The sequence below is a fragment of the Anabrus simplex genome, chromosome 1, assembly GCF_040414725.1.
Source record: "Anabrus simplex isolate iqAnaSimp1 chromosome 1, ASM4041472v1, whole genome shotgun sequence".
Taxonomy (NCBI): Eukaryota; Metazoa; Arthropoda; class Insecta; order Orthoptera; family Tettigoniidae; genus Anabrus; species Anabrus simplex.
Genome location: NC_090265.1, coordinates 1,580,016,099 through 1,580,039,202, shown reverse-complemented (window position 1 = coordinate 1,580,039,202; position 23,104 = coordinate 1,580,016,099). Strand labels below are relative to the sequence as shown.

The 23,104-nt window shown below is 40.2% G+C and overlaps 1 protein-coding gene across 1 annotated transcript in view; it reads left to right on the top strand.

Moving 5' to 3' along the window:
• The first annotated feature begins 21,879 nt into the window (after positions 1-21,879).
• Positions 21,880-23,104, top strand: part of LOC136862676 (luciferin sulfotransferase-like) — a 125,974-nt gene continuing 124,749 nt past the window's right edge. The window contains exon 1 of the mRNA XM_067138898.2: positions 21,880-21,908. The gene's annotated coding sequence lies outside the window, so the exon portion shown is untranslated. The remainder of the gene's footprint in view (positions 21,909-23,104) is intronic.

The following is a 23,104-nucleotide window of genomic DNA, read 5'->3' as shown; positions in this document are numbered from 1 at the left end:
TATTTTCACAAACATGTCTAATATAATCAGAAAGAATGCCTTCCCAAAGCTTACATACAATGCATGTCAAACTTACTGGCCTGTAATTTTCAGCTTTATGTCTATCACCCTTTCTTTTATACACAGGGGCTACTATAGCAACTCTCCATTCATCTGGTATAGCTCCTCCGACCAAACAATAATCAAATAAGTACTTCAGATGTGGTACTATATCCCAACCCATTGTCTTTAGTATATCCCCAGAAATCTGATCAATTCCAGCCGCTTTTCTAGTTTTCAACTTTTGTATCTTATTGTAAATGTCATTGTTATCATATGTAAATTTTATTACTTCTTTGGCCTTAGTCTAGTCCTCTATCTCGACATTATCCTTGAAACCAACAATCTTTACATACTGCTGACTGAATACTTCTGCCTTTTGAAGATCTTCACATACACACTCCCCTTGTTCATTAATTATTCCTGGAATGTCCTTCTTGGAACCTGTTTCTGCCTTAAAATACCTATACATACCTTTCCATTTTCCACTAAAATTTGTATGACTGCCAATTATGTTTGCCATCATGTTACCCTTAGCTGCCTTCTTTGCTAGATTCAATTTTCTAGTAAGTTCCTTCAATTTCTCCTTACTTCCACAGCCATTTCTAACTCTATTTCTTTCCAGTCTGCACCTCCTTCTTCGTCTCTTTATTTCTCTATTATAATAAGGTGGGTCTTTACCATTCCTTACCACCCTTAAAGGTACAAACCTGTTTTCGCATTCCTCAACAATTTCTTTAAACCCATCCCAGAGTCTGTTTACATTTTTATTTACCGTTTTCCACCGATCATAGTTACTTTTTATAAACTGCCTCATACCTGCTTTATCAGCCATATGGTACTGCCTAACAGTCCTACTTTTAAGACCTTCCTTTCTATCACATTTATTTTTAACTACCACAGAAACAGCTTCATGATCACTAATACCATCTATTACTTCAGTTTCCCTATAGAGCTCATCTGGTTTTATCAGCACCACATCCAGGATATTTTCCCCTCTGGTTGGTTCCATCACTTTCTGAATCAGCTGTCCTTCCCATATTAACTTATTTGCCATTTGTTGGTCATGCTTCCTGTCGTTCGCATTTCCTTCCCAATTGACATCTGGCAAATTCAGATCTCCCGCTACAATCACATTTCTTTCCATGTCGTTTCCCACATAGCTGACTATCCTATCAAATAATTCCGAATCCGCGTCAGTGCTACCCTTTCCCGATCTGTACACTCCAAATATATCAAGTTGCCTATTATCTTTAGATATGAGCCTTACACCTAGAATTTCATGTGTCTCATCTTTAACTTTTTCGTAGCTTACAAATTCTTCTTTCACCAGAATGAACACTCCCCCTCCCACCCTTCCTATCCTATCTCTACGATACACACTCCAGTGCCGTGAGAAAATTTCTGCATCCATTATATCATTTCTCAGCCATGATTCAACTCCTATTACAATATCTGGTAAATATATATCTATTAAATTACTTAATTCTATTCCTTTCCTTACAATACTTCTACAGTTCAACACTAACAATTTTATGTCATCCCTACTTGATTTCCAGTTCCCTGTTCCCTTATCACCGCTCCCTAGGCCATCCCGTTTCCCTGAATGTACCTCCCTATTACCCTTCCAAACAAATTTCCTATCTTATATGTACCACTGCGGTTTAAATGAAGGCCATCTGAGCGCAGATCCCTATCTCCTACCCACCCATTAGGATCTAGAAATGTCACTCCCAGTTTCCCGCATACTCACTCCATAGTCACATTTAAATCCCCAATCACCCTCCAGTCAGTATCCCTCCTACACAGTATTCCACTAATAACAATCTCCGCTTTCTTAAACTTCACCCGTGCTGCATTTACCAGATCCCACACATCTCCAACTATGTTGGTACTTATATCAGCTTGCCTCACGTTGTTGGTACCAACGTGAAACACTACCACCTTCTCCTTCCCCTCCTCCCTCTCTTCTACTTTCCTCAACATCTGCCTCAACCTAATTCCTGGATAACATTCTACCCTGGTTCCTTTTCCTCCACACACTTCCCCACGTGTCTAACGATGGAATCCCCCATGACCAGAGCCTCAACCCTACCCACCTCATCTGATCCCCTCCCCTCCTGGTCAGCCCTATCTTCTCTCACTGCTGCAGAAGCTACTTCCTCCTCCCTTTTCTCCTTCCCATGACCCTGTTCCACCTGTCTTTTCCTATCCTCTACTCTACATTTCTCTTTCCTACCTTTTCCCTTCCTCCTACTTCCACGCATCTCAGCAACAGTTCCCTGTCCCTCATCTTCCCTCTGTTGTTCTACCTGGAGTGACTCGTACCGATTTCGCACAGACACCTGTCCTGAATTCTGATCCTGAATAGAGCCCTTAGCCTGCAATCTCCTTCCCCTCAGAACATTAGACCACCTATCTTCTACAACTCCTCCCTTTCCTTCCCCTCCCTCCCTCATATTACAATACCTTAGGTACTACTTAAATTTTGGTAGGTGTTACACTTTGGAGCTTGTCCAGCATTATGCTAATAGCCAATGGCAGTATGCACCACAAAGGAACCACGCTCTGCTACAACTGCAACGCCACCCCGAGATTACAAAGATTGACGTTACGCTCAACAAACGCCATGGGGCAACGTTAACGACAAACGATGCAAGCACAACTGAAATATAACACACAGACACTGTGGTATATAAACTTACCAGGACACAAGTGGAAGCGAGAAACTGCACTGAAAACCCACCCCACATAAAAAGAGGTTTAGATCCCGGGAAATACCAAGCTAGGCATCAAAGGAGAAGACCAGTATTCTTTACGGTAACATAAATTAAAATAGGTAATAATTTACAATAAATAACATTTGAAAACCTTTCAGTTGTTTTGTAAATAAAAGAAAATTTCAAAATATAAGATAACAGATAAGCAATAACATAATAAAACCTTGCAAAATTAATAAATAGATCCACGAAATTAAAATAACTATAGTAATTTAAAGAAAACATTTTCTGTGTACCAACAAAACTTACGTAAGTTGCACGCTACACTATTCCCTTTCCTACCCATAATATTTTAACATTAAACCAACTTCAGTTAAATTAAATGTGGGAAGAATAGTTGGGCTGAAATTAACAAGAGGGTTTTATGACCATCTTCAGTGGAGGTATTAAAAAACGGAGATATTTTCAGAGGCATTTCCCCGCAATCATCACATAAAATTAAAATATAAAGACCTTTCTCGACACAAAAGTCATACTAACACATATTAGGCCAACATTTTAAAATAACGCAGATAATTCAAACAAATTACAAATAAAATAACATGGATCTGTAAAACAACACAATTAGATCCATGTGTCACAACATAGAAATTAAGGCATGTCCGGTAATCCACGGCGTAAAACACACAGAGAGTGTCAAAGACGGTCTCCCGACAAGATCTAAACAAAAACGTCATTGGCGACGCCATGCAAGAACAAGAAGAATCCCCAAAATAAGAACAACAGTGACACTGTTACGTAATTGGGCAAGGCAGAGATACAAGAATACAAGAATGTGAAGTTAAGACAAGGTTAACAAACGTTAGAAACCCTCCACCAAGGATTGAACAAACCCCACGAAATAATATACTGTATATACAGTTAACTTCTTCATTAGAATATTACATATAAAACTATAAGCTTGGAATAAAACTTAGTTAAAATTCTCTGTATGTCGTAGTTATACATGAATAATACGTAGACACATACCCAAAATATTATTATTTTATTTATGGGGATAGTGATATTTGAAGTTTGAAGTTTTAAATAAATGAAAGATATTAACCTATAAGGGAGCAATACATTTTACATTAGTAAAATTAATAAATTATAATAATGATAGGATATTAACTAGGAAGAACAAAATAAAAGTGACAAAATGGTGATTACGCGACGCATAGGTCAACACATGGTCATAACGGAGTCGAAACAAACGTTATTAATATGAATAAACCAAAACGGGATGACAAAATGAAAACTAGCAGGAACACGGGACAAGGACTACCATAGTAATAAGTCACAAGAAAATTTAAATAGCAAAACCACACGCACCAAAGAAATAATATAAGGAAACACACCAAACGCGCAGAATAAATATAAATCAGAGAGGGAAAATAAAATTTGGAAAAGCAAAAGAATATCAAATTAACGGTAAAACGATGGGTATATCATTTAACTGGCACCAATATGGAGTAGAAACGGCGAATATAAGTAGAACACCAATGCAGAAATTTCACCACAAGGAGCACGCAAAATTAAACGACAATTAAGCGTAATATTACATGATCAAAATAAAAATATTAAGATGTAGTACTTACATGAATAGCAACTTACCGGTATCAATCTACGCACTGGTAACACCGAAAGAAAGAGCGTTTAAACTAATTTAAAATCTTACATACTAAGATTACATAAGAACATTCAAAAAACAAAATTAATTAATCCCTAAACGAGATATTTCATCCGACTCCAGTCGGGTGGTCTTTCATTTTAGCAGAGTAAAGTGGATGATGATGATGGTGCTTGTTGTTTAAAGGGGCCTAACATCGAGGTCATCGGCCCTTAATTGTACGAAATGAAACTACAAAGCAAACGTTCAAAATCATCCACTGGCCAAAATAAAAAATGTCATGATGAATGAATGAATGAATGAATGAATGAATGAGTGAATGAACATGAATTTAAAACAATCAGTGGATCCGACTCAAAAAACTATCATAGTTAATAGTATTACTGACCAAGGGACCACTTCCAAAGCACAATCCTGAAACGAGGATGCTTGGTGTCTAAATGGGTTCAAAATACAGGTCAAAGGCCCCTCAGAATGATACTTATCGCTAGTAATGTAGAACCATGGCATTTGTCCTGTTGCCGTACTAATCAAAAGTAGCAGAGACTTGCGGTATTCCACACATTATTGTATTACTCAGAGGTTATGAAATTCGACGTATAATACAGACCTATGTTTTTCCCACTTTGCGGCGCCATTTACAGGCAACGCAAACCTATGGTGTTCATCACATAAGAGTACTAACCACAGGGACCTTCCCCTATCCCGTGGTGTTCCTCATATAGTGGCTACTAATCACAGGCAAGGCAGAACCATGGTAGCTATCATCCCATGGTTCTGCTCATATGGTGGTACTAATCACAGATACTGCAAAAGCCGACCGCACGGTGCTCCTGTGTGCTACTAATCATAAACCTATTTGGTACCTAATATAGTGGTACTACGCACAAGTAAAAGCGACCCTTGGTGTTCTCCACGTGGTGGTACTAATCACCTGTAGTTTCATGGTTCGAATGCAATCATCCCTTGGTCGCCACTTTTAGTCGCCTCTCACGACAGGCAGGGGATACCGTGGGTGTATTATTCGTCTGCCTCCCCCACCCTCAGAGGGTGTGTGTTTGGTCCGCGAGAGGTATTTTATTTCCCTCAAGTCCGCCGGCAAGCCGGTTAGGGCCCCTCTATCCACCACCTGGGACGCGCCACGTGGGAGTATCACCTCTGCCCCTGCTAGGTTCGTGGAGTAAAGTGGAGACATGGCCTCCAGCGTCCATCCTCGGTTAGTATCAACGGCAGACAGCCTCTTTCCAAAGTAGCCCGCGTGAGCGGTAATGTCTGGCGATAGTTGTGCGCTCTGTTGATAAGAGTCCGTACACAAGACTAGTGATACTGTTCTCAGGCAGATGGCTTAGCCGTCACACACACAGCCATACGGGCAACACGGAGACATGTTTCAGAATAACTCGCTGACGATATGCCACAATAGTCTCATATGAAATGAGCAGAATAAACGTTGACAAATGTCCAATACAAGGTTAGCCGTGCCTTACAATCACGTTCTCGAGTACAGTCAGATTCTGAATAATTTATTGTTACTATAATAACGTTACAGAGTCAGTGGACACTTAGGATCCGTAATTATACACAGTAATGTGAGAATATGTTTTTGTTTTGATCGTGTTATGAACCAGGTTTAAGTCTAACTATGGCAATGCTTCTCATACAAGTACTCTAAAGTTTTCTACAGAATAAAACATTAAGAGATAAATGGCTTAGGATTATACATCGTGATTATTTTGAAGTCGTCGACAAAACTTTAGTGTGCCTACATCATTTTGAGAATACGTCTGAAGTTAGGGAAGGCTTTTCTCTATTTGCAAATGGTAAACCAAATCGTGTTCCTCGAAAAATATCAATTTTTATAGAATATAATTGGTATTGTGATATTCCGTCAGTAAGCCTCCGTGGCTCAGGCGGCAGTTCGTCGGCCTCTCACCGCTGGATTTCGTGGTTCAAATCCCGGTCACTCCATGTGAGATTTGTGCTGGACAAAGCGGAGGCGGGACAGGTTTTTCCCCGGGTACTCCGGCTTTTCCTGTCATATTTCATTCCAGTAACACTCTCCAGTATCATTTCATTTTATCTGTAGTCATGAATCATTGCCCCCAGATGAGTGCGACAGGCTTCGGCAGCCGGCCTCGCCGCAAGAAAGGGGCTTCATCCATTCCATCCCTGACCCGGTCAATGACTGGAAAACAGGTTGTAGATTTTCATAATATTACGTCAGTGCTTATGTGCTTCAAAGTGTCGAGTGATTTAGATGCAAGTGTATTTTACAGTAACATGTGACTGCCAGCGGAAATGTTTGGCTGGATCTTGGAGTATAACAAAACTTATAAGTGTGACAGATGGAGCAATCTGTACACTGTTACACAGAAGAAATAGTGACTTGGAGGAATTAGCTGTGGTTGTAACGCTGGGTTTTACACTACCAACACTTCCAGATTCATACTGTGGTTATCTGTTATCAAGCAGACTTCACCGAACGGAAGCTCGTCCATGTAGTTAAATATCAATGTTTAGATTCAATAGAGTTTTTGCACTTATGTTCTTTAATGGGTAAAAACCTGTTATATCTTTAGTCAGTTGGCGGCTGGTGCAGAAAATCAGTTGTGTGCTGTAACCCATCCCCACTCCAAAAAATAAACAATATTTAGAAACATACCGGTATGTGGTTTTCAAGAGGCTCTCCACTGAGTTTTCCACACTGAACAAACACGCAAACAACCCCAACACATATACACATTCCTCATAAAAACTATAAAACTATATAATTAAACACACAATAACACATGCAATGGCAAAATATTCACGATCTGAAACACTTGGTGTGAGCGCGCAAAAACAGAACTTCCCAATTTTACCAACATCATTGAAATAAAACCAGCAACGTCGTAATGCAAAGCTATATGTTATGTTTTTATAGTATCATTTATAAACTAGACATATTAATTGAAGAAAATCACAATATCATGTCCTTATTTTGACAACATAAAAAGTACAATTTTTATAGTTCATCGATTTACAAATGTGACTATGGAATAGGCAAGTTGGTAGTATTCTATCCTCTTTGGTATAAAAAGACCTGGCGCGAACAGCTCTATAGTATTTCGTTTTCCCGCTTGCTTTGAGCGATCCTCTCTTAAATACTACCGCTGAGTCAAAAGGGTGCCAGCTGCCACGTTCTCATATCGTTCATAATGCAAGTGCTGCCTGTCTGTGGTCGAACGAAGAATCGCTGTGAAGTGATGTCTTGGCTGTTGTTTCGACAGCCTGTCGGAACCGATCGGAACACATTCTCTTTGTATCGGAAGAGTTCGGCACGCATGCGCAAAAGGCAGAGTTCCTGGTTTCTGTGAGCTGTGATCGCACAGCACCCGGCGTGGAGCGCACCAGTAGTTACCTGGTTGTGAGGGGAGTTGAATAACGTCCTATTCTTTGGCTGACGTCTTTTTCAATCCACTGTACAGTACAGTATTTGATTGTAGATAATAATTTTAAACTAATTTAATTTTCTCAATAGGCAATGTGCTGCAGCACTTCAGCACATAAGGTACGGCCGCCCCTGTCTTTAGTGTCTGAGCGCTTCATTTCTAACGTTATCAAAATTGTGTGAAGTGCTGCTATGCAACATTAAGATGAGTTTCAGATTTCAATTTCATAAGTATTTAAACGGAAATAAACATAAATGTTTATACTTTCCTTATATATATATATATTGCTAGTTGCTTTACGTCGCACCGGCACAGATAGGTCTTACGGCGACGATGGGACAGGAAAAGGCTAGGAGTGGGAAGGAAGTGGCCGTGGCCTTAATTAAGGTACAGCCCCAGCATTTGCCTGGTGTGAAAATGGGAAACCACTGAAAACCATCTTCAGGGCTGCCGACAGTGGGGTTCGAACCTACTACCTCCCGAATACTGGATACTGGCAGCACTTAAGCGGCTGCAGCTATCGAGCTCGGTTTTCCTTATATTTGAGTGTGATTTGATAGAATGTGATGATGATCTTTCATGAACGAACCTGTTCGTTCTATTTTAATTAACTTGTTTCTTTTTTCGAATATAATACTATTACCGTACGTTTTCTTTTTCTTGTAGTTTATAAACGCATTACTCAAAATTACCAGCCTAAGAATTATTAAAAAGCATCCGGGAGATAGTAGGTTCGAATCCCACTATCGGCAGCCCTGAAGATGGTTTTCCGTGGTTTCCCATTTTCACACCAGGCAAATGCTGGGGCTGTACCTTAATTAAGGCCACGGACGCTTCCTTCCAACTCCTAGGCCTTTCCTATCCCATCGTCGCCATAAGACCTACCTGTGTCGGTGCGACGTAAAGCCCCTAGCAAAAAAAAAATAAATTAAAAAAAATTAAAATCCAGCCATTATTCAGATAGTGTCAAGCCTCAGGTGGCAGCGCGTGGTCCTCTCACCGCTGGGTTCCGTGGTTCAAATCCCGGTCACTCCATGTGAGATTTGTGCTGGACAAAGCGGAGGCGGGACAGGTTTTTCTCCGGGTATTCCGGTTTACCCTGTCATCTTTCATTCCAGCAACACTCTCCAATATCACTTCATTTCATCTGTCAGTCATTAATCATTGCCCCAGAGGAGTGCGACAGGCTGCGGCGGCCGGCACAATTCCTATCCTCGCCGCAAGATGAGGCTTCATTCATTCCATTCCTGACCCGGTCAATGACTGGAAAACAGGCTGTAGGTTTTCATTCATTCAGATGGTGACAGCCTATACTCACAGCCGTCTTAGAACTGGCGTAGTGAGAAGCGTAAACTTCAAGCTCAAGGCGCGAGGAGCAATGAGCGGAGGATCGTGACAAAACCAGGGAGAAAGTCAACAGTGGCTTCTGTAGCGCACTGAGACCAAATTGCACTCCAATAACTACAGGTCATCTGGTTGGGCAGCAGTCGTCTTGGCAGGACAATGTCCAAAAAGAGGCTGAATGTGAGAAAGAAAGGGGTTGGGTATACTTGCACTGATCTGTTGATCTTGATGTTGAAGGATTTTTACATACCAATTTTCGATGTAAACAACAGGGCAAAATTCTACACTTCACCGTCTTATAACTATTAACATAAAGGATTCTTACCTGATTCTGAGACCATTTGGAGAGCTATTGCTGGTGAAATAAAAGCCCGTCTAGAAAGCCAAGATTTACGGCTGAGGGTTTTCGCCACGCTGACCACGAGCCTCCTTGTAATCCGCAGGCCTTCGGACTTACCATCAGTCTCTTGGCAGAAGAAAGTCGACCACGACTGTAGCGCTTTGTGGCTTGTACTAACAAAAGTGCTTTATATATTAATAATAATAATAATAATAATAATAATAATAATAATAATAATAATAATAATACGTTTTTTCGAGAACAATGCAGGATCTACTAATATATGTACTTCGCTGTTAGGTATCATTAAATGCTTCTGTAATTGTGTTGGGATTCGAAACGAGAGCCTAAGGCGCGTAATATTTTACGCTATGAACTGCAAAGCCTTCAGCTCTATGGTATATATTATAATGCTTATCAAGGCAAATTCTCAGTACTGGGACCTTTCCCACCATCCCCCATAGCTCATGGTACCATGTGCCAACAAAGAGGCGACCCTGTCGGGTCATGAACACATGGCACCATGCTCCACGGAAGGCGATGGTCAAGGGACCTTTTCGGCCTGTGACGATTCCCTCTCATTGGGATTGAATAAGTAATCCACTCACATGAGAGGTCAACGCCCTGCGGCTCAGCAAGGTCGTTGCTAACTCTCCCGTTCCTAAGATCTGAACCCCGGCTACTCAGAGTCGCAGACCGTCCGCGGCGATAAAATAAAATATCTTACAACTAACTTAAAGGCATAACATGAACGGAAGAGGTTCTGGATGCTAATTATCGGCAAGAAATAGGCACGAATAAGTTTTCTGACTATTTAATTCACTCCCGTTGAACATATTTACAATCTACAACCTTGAACTTCAACGTTAAATTACATCCATTGAATTTTAATACTAGCCACGGACAACCATGTCCGGGCTCTCACACAAGTGAAATTTTGATCCACATCATTATAAGATTTATTATGTGGTCTATTGACATTACGCTGTTGAATAGTTTAACACAAAAACTATCACCTATTCGGATTAAGCACCTGGGTGTTCATATATAACTTCAAACAACTCGGAGAAATTTGAGTTGCGTTTACTACACTCTTGGTTGATAAACTTGGTTTCGAACTTACGGACACGATTATTTTACTTGCTGAGTACGGTCAACACTATTACAATGAACCTAACTTTTTACAAAAAAAATATTATAAGACAACTATGACCTTACGGATATAAATATTCCCGGGATTAATTCCCAAATTACATATTTAAAACACAGCAAGTTACACTAATTTACTCTAAGATTAGAGTGGCCACCTACATCGAACATAACACGAGAAATATAATGTTTAAAGAAATTTAAAAAATCATAAAATGATAAACAACTTCACGGCGTTACAACCTCTCGCAAAAACATGAAATGCACACAATTCTAGTTACTGCTAATCACCTCATTTGAGGACTAACTATACACATCATAGGGCCGGAACCCTCCACTCAAACGAACTACCAAAGGATTTTTCACGAAGTCTCAATTAAACAAATCAATTAGCATCAAAACAACATCCTATTTACACTATTATCACACCTGGAAGAGAAAACACATATTATAACATTTCCCATACATGGTAACTGCATCTGGATTACCATTAGCCGTCGTTTGTGTGACTGACTCCCTTTTGTCATGTCCGAGGTACGAACAGGAGACCAACGGGTCTCTCGAGTCGGGGAACCTGAAAAATCAAGACCCTATCTATCGCTTCTTCATGTGTATGAACTAAGTGTTACTGCATTCACCCAACTTAGCCTGATTAGAATGTGGTAATCGATTAACAAAAAAAAAAACATTTACTAGCAGAGCGGGAAAGAGATCGAGGAAAACACTTCCTTGAGAAGGACGGCCATACATTTGCCTCTTAGCAGGCCTAGTTTGACACAAGTGAGCCCCGACCCTCCTGGGGTAGGATGCCATAAATTTCCTTGTCACCCGCCGGCACACCGGCCACATATTTTTTTCTTTAAACCCAACATTAGCGCGTTTACAAAAGCCTATTCAGTGGGCCAAATTATTCACGCGAACAAAATATAACAAATACAAACAGGTGCATAGAATTATGCTCTAACCCGCTCAGGTATTCTTCATTAGACCAATCTCTCAACTTTTGGGCCGTTACATGATTTTACTCTCTCTCCCTCTCTCTCTCTCTCTCTCTTATAGGAGTCCGCAGTTCCATCCTCGTGCCTCTCATAGTAAAACTACCACAATCCACGGGCTAGCAAACTAGATTTAATAACCTCACAGAATTTACTAATAACAAAAGTCATAATAATCACCATCATGATAATAATAATAATAATAGTAATAATAATAATAATATTAATAATAATAATAATAATAATAATAATAATAATAATAATAATAATAATAATAATAATACGGACTATGTACCTGACATGAAGTTATAATTCTTTAATAGATCGGCATAAGATTATCCGACCAAACTGATTAATTTAAATGAAATAAAATGGACTACCAAAAAGGTATTTAAGCAATCACAACAAACAAAAAATGTTCTTTAACAGGGGCACTAGCTAGAGTTGGTGGGGTGGACATTTGTACCTCGGTGCCATGACTCTTCACACACATGTTATACAGCAACGCCTTAAGTTATCATGCATAAAATACAACTACTTTACATTAAATCGAGTACTTCATCTATCCAACTTTATCTGGTTCACAGGATATATGGCAAAGATTCTTGCGTCATCTTAACCTGACTTCTTTCATATATCTCTCCAAGAACGAAGGCTCCTTTATTACCTCAACGAAATTAATTAGCCTTTTCCCCCCGTCTCCTCTGACAGTACTCATAAAACAAGGATATAATCATGCTCGTGCAATAAAGACAACTAGATGGGAAATTCATACTCTATTCCTAATTTGTTTCCTTCCCAAACAACTTTAAAAGGTTAAACTAAAATAAAATACCGGCCACTCTAAACTTACTACTTTAATTATTCAATATAAACTCATCCCATGCTATTCCTATATTCTGACATGGTTTATCTACAGGGAATATCAATATCATAAGATCATAATTTTGTACTCAACAATGCTGGTCCGTTGTCCATCGTATGCTGTTCGAGCCCCGAGGGGAGCTGCCTCGGAGGTCTTAGCCCATCATGGTGAAGTGGAAAGTCGCTGGTTCAAGACGTTCCATGATGCTCCTGGAATAATCCATAGCGTTGGGGTTTGAACACTGAAATGACACTGTTTACACTTTTTTCACAAAACTTCCTCCACTCACGTTACAGGCAAATTTTCCTTTCTTCTAACCAGTATGAAAGTTATGAATGTATACGATACCCTGGTACAGGACGTAGCTAGTCTATCCTAATCTGACATATGCAATTCCGAGCTCACAGTTTCATTACCGGAACAGTTTAACCTCCCGCGTTACCCCAAGGTGGGCAACTTATGTTTATTCTCAACCCTGTCTGGTATGCTTTGATCAGCGCGCTCCTCAGACTACGCTGTTCTGAAGCCCGATAAACGTTGATACAATTTTGTTTATGTGATAACCACTAATTCTTCGTACCCTCACTATTCACTCGCCTGCCGATTACACAGTTTATAACATAGATTATAATTAAGAAGCTCTCTAACTCCACTACGGGGTACCGATTGAAAATTAACGTTCCACGTTCGACAGACGGCAATTCATTGTTTCACCGTTCTCGGTGCGAATTTTATGTCACTCACGATCCTTCGTGTCGCACCGTGATCAAATTATAGATGCGCACATCATATTTACACAGTCCAGATTTTTTTTTTACTGCAGATTCGCACTGAAATCCGACTTTTCACACTCCCGCTCACTGAAAATTTTCACACAAAGAGAGGGAAATCAGACCAAAAATCGGCCGTGTGATCACCTCGTACACTCCTCGAAGACTGGGGTCCACCCTCATATGTGCAGGCAAATATAAAGGCTCTCTAGGGTGGGGAATGCTTGGGGAGACATCTCCCTCCTACACATTTCAGTTTTCCAGATCCACAAGGCTTACGAATCTCAGCGATGCGGCAACTTGTGTGGCCAACTACTCCGAAACACACGCTGTGATGCGGAACTCAGGATGATCGGTGGATTTGTAGTAATTAATTCCAATACAATCGGGGTGGGGGTAGTACTCGCTATGAGCATTTGGCGACCCTGTAGGCGTGGGTACGCCGAGGATGTTACGTAACCTTATGAAGATGCATTTTCGTAGGTGAGATTATTTTACCTTGATTTTCACTTTTGCCATTCTTCCAATATTCCTCTTATTACTCTGCCGTATGTTTTCTGGTTAGTTTAGCCTTTATTGAGCTGAAAATACCCCTGAAATCGCCCCATAGCTTTGGCATCGCTGTGCGTTGGCATATGTTTTCAATATGGAGTCAGCAAAATTGTATTCTTCTTCCCCTTTTTCCATGATACGCGCGCAGTTCGGGAGTTTTTCTAAGCCACCCCCTGGGAGATCTAGGCGCCTCTATGTCGCGAAGTGTTATGCAATATGACGCTACTACCAGCCTCCACACAAAGGAAGCTACAAGCCTACTAATTTCTTCAATATATACTTCGAAATAATTATTCCTGTGACTATACGGTCACAGTACATAACATATGAATCAGCAATTTCATAACGAGAATACAGTCTTTTATCAGAGCGAAACACTGATTTGGGTCTTTCGGCAAAAATACTTGGAAAATTCCAGAGATTCTCAAGCTGTCTTCATTCTGGACTTCCTCTTTTATATCTACAGTCAGGCCCCGATTTACAAATGGGCGGACTGGGCATTTGCCCAAGGCGCCAGTTTTTGAGGGGCGGCGGCCGGCGGATCGAGTAATTATGGCCTGCGTGAATTACGTCTTAAATTCATTACATTCAAATTAATTTTACTTTCCACAAATTATTACTTACCACAAATAATTTCAATTCATTTAATAGCCTATATAAATCAATTTAAACTATTCTAACTTTAAAACCGGAATTTAATCTATATATTTAAATTTTATGAAGAAAAATTAATAACTGCAAGCAATAAGAAAGGTATTATTTAACTCGTGCGGGTGCTGGGTGGGCAGTTGTAACTGGTAGCTTCGCAACCCTGTTAGTCTAGACAGCCCTGTCTGTCATTGGCTCATGACGGTTCGTGTGCGTATTATTGTTTACGAGGTACATCCGCTCACCATCAACCTGATAACCTCACCTAGCCAACTCATTGTCTCGTGTAATTCTTACATGTTTTTCAGTATTTATCCAAGAGTAAAAAGTTAAGTGGTGCTGAATACAAAGAAAAAAACGCGCTGCTAAAACGCAGAGTACCGAGCTCGATAGCTGCAGTCGCTTAAGTGCGGCGAGTATCCAGTATTCGGGAGATAGTAGGTTCGAATCCCACTGTCGGCAGCCCTGAAAATGGTTTTCCGTGGTTTCCCATTTTCACACCAGGCAAATGCTGGGGCTGTACCTTAATTAAGGCCACGGCCGCTTCCTTCCCACTCCTACCCCTTTCCTGTCCCATCGTCGCCATAAGACCTATCCGTGTCGGTGCGACGTAAAGCAAAAAAAAAAAACGCAGAGTGACGAACTTGAACTACTTAAAGTGCCTAATTCATTTTCTATCGATGATCCTGCAACTTCGAATGTCAAGTTAAATTCATTAGTTGAGAATATTATTAAACATCGTCCAAAACAAAAAAACGTAATGGTGGACTTTTCGAAATCTCTGCTAACTTACAATGATGGTAAAAGAACATTGTCTCAGAACATGTATAAGAGTACTCTTCCTAATGGAGACGTTGTTTTAAGAGATTCGTTATTGTATTCACAGTCAACTGGGAAAGTATTCTGTATGGAAAAATATTTTTTTCAAAAACATTTTATGTGAATTAACTGATTAATGTTTATAGCTAAGAACAATGTATTTTAAATGTGTGCGAAGTTTCATGATTCTAACTCGAGTAGTGTTAGTTACATAGCGTTTCCTTTGATATTGTTGCAAAACTCATAATCTTGAAAACTGCAATCTTTAATTTTTAAACAATTATTTTTTCATAGGAACAAAAAAACGAGCGGATTAGGGGGGGGGGGTATACATTGTTTGCCCAGGGCGCTAACTACTTGAAATCGGGGCCTGTCTACAGTTATCCATATTTCTGGGCAATATATTCCTCTACCTTCCCATGCATAAGGATTGTTCAATTGAAATATAGACGAATGTCTAGAAATTTTACTATATTGTATTGGACGGCGTACGCTATATAAAACCGAGAGCATACTTGTGAGAGTTTGAGATAGTCTAGAAATAATCACACCCCTCCCGTTCAGGTATCTGTCCCAATGCTTATAAAGTTTCTCTATACCCTCCACAATGAGGGAATTCAGTGAACTTCATTTATTGATTGCGTGTTTCGAGGTCTTGTTGATAGCTCTTTCATCTTCTGCATCATTTACATTGGGAGTATCAGACATTCCGCTGCAATCTTCTCCTCTGTTGACGAGATGCGGGTCCTGGATTGAAGCCTGCATATATTATTGAAATAATTTCACATTCTTTAAACTTATTGTTGAAGCATTTGAAAGCAGTGACGCCTCCTATATTGAGAAGCCCAGAAACTGATTTCACACGGCGATATTTCTGGTAAACGTTCATATGTCAAAACTAATTTTGGATTTCTACATGCTGCTAACAGCTGTTCTTTAACAGATAAAATTACCATTACTGCAGCAGATAGACCTTGTAAATAAAACTTTAATATTTGTACTGTAGATTGTGTTTAGGCTGGAGTGAGAGAAGTTGTTGCACAGAAAATGAAGAAAGGTTTGAACAAAAACGAAGTGTTTTCTATAGTGTGCATAACTGCGAAGATTTTATCGGAAGAGAAGTTTTCGCCTGATGAATTTGAATTAAATCCAAATAACTCACAGTAGTGTAGTTTTCCTGGTGCCATGTGAAATTGAAAGAAGCTTTTATAAATACAGAGATTTATTGTGTGAGAATAAACAATAATTCAATTTGAACATTTGGACCAGATAGTCACTGAATATTGTAACTGGGAGCTAATACAGGGAACTGTCAAAACGTTTGTGAAAAGGGATCTGTATCAAGGAATGGAATAAATAGGCGTACGTGTTTTGAAATTAATTCTTCTATTCTTTCCGCCCCAACATTCAATTACATAGAGAAAATAGATCTTGGCAATTAAGGAGTGACATTATTTTCAGGGCATTCTTTTGTTTTAGGGCATACTTTTGTACTGTTTGATCATAAGTGCAACTTTTATTCATATTTAAAATATGTTTAGTTCACAACAGTCCTCGCCCTGATCATGATGTTCTTTAACCTTCCTTCAGACAGTAATCCAGAAAACCCATGCACATGGAGAGTAGCCAGCAGGGACAATAGGGCTTGCGGAGTATGGTGATATGGGATAAGATAATAGTTGTAGGAATTTACCGAACCGAAGCCAGACTCAAGACCACTTCATCGGTCATTCTTGGCGGGACCTGCCAAGGCGCCATGTTCAGTGTTGGCTGTGAAAAACAGCGGGAAAGCCTTTGGTATGATGACTAACCGTTGATAAAGTAAATAAACATAAGGTACGGTAGAGTTCGCCACTGCGGGTATGGTTGTGAGGAATTCGCTTAGATAGTTTGAGAGGGCTGGCTGTCAGTTCCGCCAAGGCACCATCTTAGGCGTTGGTGGTCATTTCCGCCAAGGCGCCATCTTAAGAAGACAGGAAGGAAGGTAGGCCTCCCTGAAACAATGTACAGGTTACAGCAGATGTAAAAGAGGGATGGGAAAGAAAGGGGTAAATTGTAGAAGGGGAAGGAGATTGCAGGCTAAGGGCTCTATTCAGGATCAGAATTCAGGACAAGCGCCGGTGAGAAATCGGTACGAGTCACTCCAGGTAGTGCAAAAGAGGGAAGATGAGGAACAGGGAACTGTTGCTGGGATGTGTGGAAGCAGGAGGAAGGGAAAAGATATGGAAGGGAAATGTAGAGTAGAGGATAGGAAAAGACAGGTGGAACAGGGTCATGGGAGGGAGAAAAGAGAGGAGAAAGTAGCTTAAGCAGCTATCAGGAAAGATAGGGCTGACCAGGGAGAGAGGGGATGAAAGGAGGTGGGTAGGGTTGAGGCTCTGGTCATGGGGGATCCATCATTAGACACGTGGGGAAAGTGTGTGGAGGTAAGGGAACCAGGGTAGAGTGTTATCCAGGAATTAGGTTGAGGCAGATGCTGAGAAAAATAGAAGAGAAGTAGGAGGGGAAGGAGAAGGTGGTAGTGTTTCACGTTGGTACCAGCAACGTAAGGCAAGCTGGTGTAAGTACCAACATAGTTGGAGATGTGTGGGATCTGGTAAAAACAGCACGGGTGAAGTTTAAGGAAGCTGAGATTGTTATCAGTGGAATACTGTGTAGGAGGGATACTGATTGAAGGGTGATTGAGGATTTAAATGAAACTATGGAGTGGGTATGTGGGAAACTGGGAGTGACATTTCTAGATCCTAATGGGTGGGTCGGAGATAGGGATCTGCGCTCAGATGGCCTTCACTTAGACCGCAGTGGTACGTATAAGTTACGAAATTTGTTTGGAAGGGTAATACGAAGGTACATTTAGGGAATCGGGATTGTCTAGGGAGCGGTGATAAGGGTACAGAGAACTGGAAGTCAAGTAGCGATGACATAAAAATGTTAGTGTTGAACTGTACAAGTATTGTTAAGGAAGGAATAGAACTAAGTAATTTAATAGATATATATTTACCAGATATTGTAATGGGAGTTGAATCATGGCTGAAAAATGACATAATATATAGAGAAATTTTCTCACGGAACTGGAGTGTGTATCGTAGTGATAGGATAGGAATGGGGAGTATTCATTCTGGTGAAAGAAGAATTTGTAAACTATGAAAAAGTTAAAGATGAGAAACATGAAATTCTAGGTGCAAGGCTCATTTCTAAAGATAATAGGCAACTTGATGTCTTTGGAGTGTACAGACCAGGAAAGGAGAGCGCTGACACGGATTCAGAATTATTTGATAAGATAATCAGCTACATGGGAAATGACATGGAAAGGAATGTGATTGGAGCAGGAGATCTGGTTTTACCAAATGTCAATTGGGAAGGAAATGCGAACGACAGGAAGCATGACCAACAAATGGCAAATAAGCTAATATGGGAAGGACAGCTGATTCAGAAAGTGACGGAACCAACTAGAGGGAAAAATATCCTGGACGTGGTGCTGATAAAACCAGGTGAGCTCTATAGAGAAACCGTACATGGTATTGGGGATCGCGAAGCTATTCTTGTCGTATTTAAAGATAAATGTGATAGACAGGAAGGTTTTAAAAGTAGGACTATTAGGCAGTACAATATGGCTGATAAAGCAGGCATGGGGCAGTTTTTAAAAAGTAATTATGATCGGTGGAAAACGGTAAATAAGAATGTAAACTGACTCTGGGATGGGTTTAAAGAAATTGTTGAGGAATGTGAAAACAGGTTTGTACCTTTAAAGGTGGTAAGGAATGGTAATGACCCACCTTATTATAATAGAGAAATAAAGAGACAAAGGAGGTGCAGATTGGAAAGAAATAGAGTTAGACATGGCTGTGGAAGTACGGAGAAATTGAAGGAACTTACTAGGAAATTGAATTTAGCAAATACGTCAGCTCAGGATAACATGATGGCAAGAATAATTGGCAGTCATACAAATTTTAGTGAAAAATGGAAGGTATGTGTAAGTAATTTAAGGCAGAAACAGGTTTCAAGAAGGACATTTCAGGAATAATTAATGAACAATGGGAGTGTGTATGTGAGGATCTTCAAAAGGCAGAAGTATTCAGTCAGCAGTATGTAAAGATTGTTGGTTACAAGAATAATGTCCAGGTGGAGGAGATGACTAATGATAAAGAAGTATTAACGTTTACATATGATTACAATTTACAATAGGATACAAAAGTTGAAAGCTAGCAAAGCGGCTGGAAGTGATAAGATTTCTGGGGATATACTAAAGACAATGAATTGCGATATAGTGCCATATCTGAAGTACTTATTTGATTATTGTTTGAAGGAGCTATACCAAATGAATGGAGAGTTGCCATAGTAGCCCCTGTGTATAAAGAAAAGGGTGATAGACATAAAGCTGAAAATTACAGGCCTGTAAGTTTGACATGCGTTGCATGTAAGCATTGAGAAGGCATTCTTTCTGATTATATTAGACATGTTTGCGAAATTAATAACTGGTTCAATAGAAGGCAGTTCGGTTTTAGGAAAGGTTAATCCACTGATGCTCAACTTGTAGGCTTCCAGCAAGTTATAGCAGATATCCTGGATTCAGGAGGTCAAATGGACTGTATCGCGATTGACCTGTCTAAAGCATTTGATAGGGTGGATCATGGGAGACTACTGACAAAAATGAGTGCAATTGGACTAGACAAAAGAGTGACTGAATGGGATGCTATATTTCAAGAAAATAGATCTCAGAGAATTAGAGTAGGCGAAGCTTTATCTGACCTTATAATAATTAAGAGGGGAATTCCTCAAGGCAGTATAATTGGACCTTTATATTTTCTTATATATAGGCTATATATAAATGATATGAGTAAAGAAGTGGAATCAGAGGTAAGGCTTTTTGCAGATGATGTTATTCTGTACAGAGTAATAAATACGTTACAAGATTGTGTGTAACTGCAAAATGACCTCGACCATTTTGTGAGATGGACAGTAGGCAATGGTATGATGATAAACGGGGTTAAAAGTCAGGTTGTGAGTTTCACAAATAGGAAAAGTCCTCTCAGTTTTAATTACTGCGTTGATGGGTTGAAAGTTCCTTTCGGGGATCATTGTAGCCTAAGTACCTGGGTGTCAATATAAGGAAGGATCTCCATTGGAGTAATCACATAAATGGGATTGTAAATAAAGGATACAGATCTCTGCACATGGTTATGAGGGTGTTCAGGGGTTCTAGTAAGGATGTAAAGGAGAGGACATATTTGTCTCTGGTAAGACCCCAACTTAAGTATGGTTCCAGTGTATGGGACTCTCACCAGGATTGCTTGATTGCAGAACTGGAAACAATCCAAAGAAGAGCAGCTCGATTTGTTCTGGGTGATTTTCGACAAAAGACTAGCGTTATAGAAATGTTGCAAAGTTTGGGCTGGGAAGAACTGAGAGAAAGAAGACGAGCTGCTCGACTAAGTGGTATGTTCCGAGCTATCAGCGGAGAAATGGCGTGGAATGACATTAGTAGACGAATAAGTTTGCATGGCGTTTATAAAAGTAGGAAAGATCACAATATGAAGGTAATGTTGGAATTCAAGAGGACAAACTGGGGCAAATATTTATTTATAGGAAGGAGAGTTAGGGATTGGATTAACTTACCACGGGAGATGTTCAATAAATTTCCAATTTCTTTGCAATCATTTAAGAAAACGCTAGGAAAACAACAGATAGGGAATCTGCCACTTAGGCGACTGCCCTAAATGCAGATCAGTATTGATTGATTGAAGGCGCCGTGCTGGGCGTTGGCTATGAAAATTAGAGGAAAAGACCTTGGCTTGATGACGAAATGTTGGAAAAATAAGTGGCACTTAGCGGCACATGGGGGCACTAATGCATTGCAGGTGGCACTCCTCTCTCGTTATGGTAAGTGTACTGTGGTTCTGAGATGGATGAATAGAAGTTTTGCGCCTGGCTGTCCTTCTCGGTATAGAGGAAGCCTTGTATTACGCACGGATGCCCTTCCCTACTTGAATTTGTGGAATTTATTACGGACGATTACCTTTCCCTCTTTGGATACAATAATGGTGCCATGTCGTACGCTGGGATGCCCTTCCCTGTTTGCGTTCATGAATGATGCTTAGTTGTACAGAGGGTTGCCCTTCTCTGTTTGGGTTTATAGATGTCAAATATTTTTAGCGGTTCGATTTATATATACATCAGTTCCGCGATGGTGCTGTCGGTTTCTTTCTAAAACGCTATGTTGAGTGTAGGCTTCTTTTAATACTACCTCTTAAATACTGACTTCCATAATGGTGCCCTATCCATTATTATGGGTAATTATGAGATAATTATGCTGTAAGTTCCTGCTATCTACTTCGGTACTTGATAATAGGCCTACTAATTTTGGTACGTTGTGTGGTTCCTGTGTCTCGTGCGCTCTCCTGGTGATAAGACTAATGGTGTGTTATTCATGCTAATCGCCTTAAGGACTTTGCATTTGATAGCAGAAGGAGTTTCAGTAGAAAGCGGGCCGATGACCTTCGATGTTAGGCCCCTTAAAACAACAAGCAAGCAGAAAGCCGTAAGTAGACAAGAGTAGCCGGAGCTCAGGTAAGTAAGAAAACATTTTAAAATTAGTTCTTGCTTTGTTGTGGTTTGAAATAAGAATCGATTGGAATTTGTTGAAAGGATTGTGAGTGCAACTATCTTACGAACTATTGCCTTGCATTAGGGCAGTACGGTCATCAGTTGCGTGTACTTGTGATAGGTATAGCACGATCACCAACACGGTGTATTTTTCGCTTTAGAACAAGACGGTCATCAGTTCCGTGTACTTGTGGTAGGGATAGTACGATTATTAGCACGGTGTATTTTTCGCTTTAGGGCAATACGGTCATCAGTCCCGTGTACTTGTGGTAGGGATAGTACGATTATTTTCGTTTCAGTACAGTACGGTCATCAACTCCGTGTACTTAACGGTGTACTTTTCGTTTTAGGACAGTACGGTCGTCAGTTCCGTGTACTTGTGTCGAAGATAGTACGATCATCAGCACGGTGTACTTTTCGCATTAGAACAGGCCAGTAATCAGTTCTGTGGACTTTTGAGAGGGATAGTACGATCATCAGCATGATTTACTTTTCGTTTTCGTACATTACGATCATCAGTCCCGTGTACTTCACGGTGTACTCTTCGTTTTAGGACAGTACGGCCATCAGTTCCGTGTACTTGTGCTAAAGATAGTACGATCATCAGCACGGTGTACTTTTCGTTTTAGAGCAGTACGGTCATCAGTTCCGTGTACTTGTGTTAAAGATAGTACCATCATCAGCACGGTGTACTTTTCGCTTTAGAACCCGACGGTCATCAGTTCCGTGTACTTGTGTTAAAAATAGTACGATCATCAGCACGGAGAATGGCCTACTTTTCGTTTTAGGACAGTACGGTCATCACTTCTGTGTACCTGTGTTAGCGATAGTAGGAACATCAGCATGCTATACTCCTTAAATGCAGCAATGCGGTTATTATCCTGAATATACGTTACGTTAAGCAGCTTGGGATGCATTTGCTCGAAGTATAGGAACCATAAGAAAGCAATGAGACTGGTAGATAATTCAATGCAGTCGTTTGTTAAAAAATAAACATAGATATACACAACATGAATCGGTGACATTACTGCGAGGTGAATTTTGAACAGTATTTGATCGTAGGGTTTGGTCCATCCTAATTGTCGTAGCTTTCTTTACCCCGCTAATTACAGCTCTAGCAGTTGTGATGAATCTGCGCACATCTACTTGCGAGGTCCGAA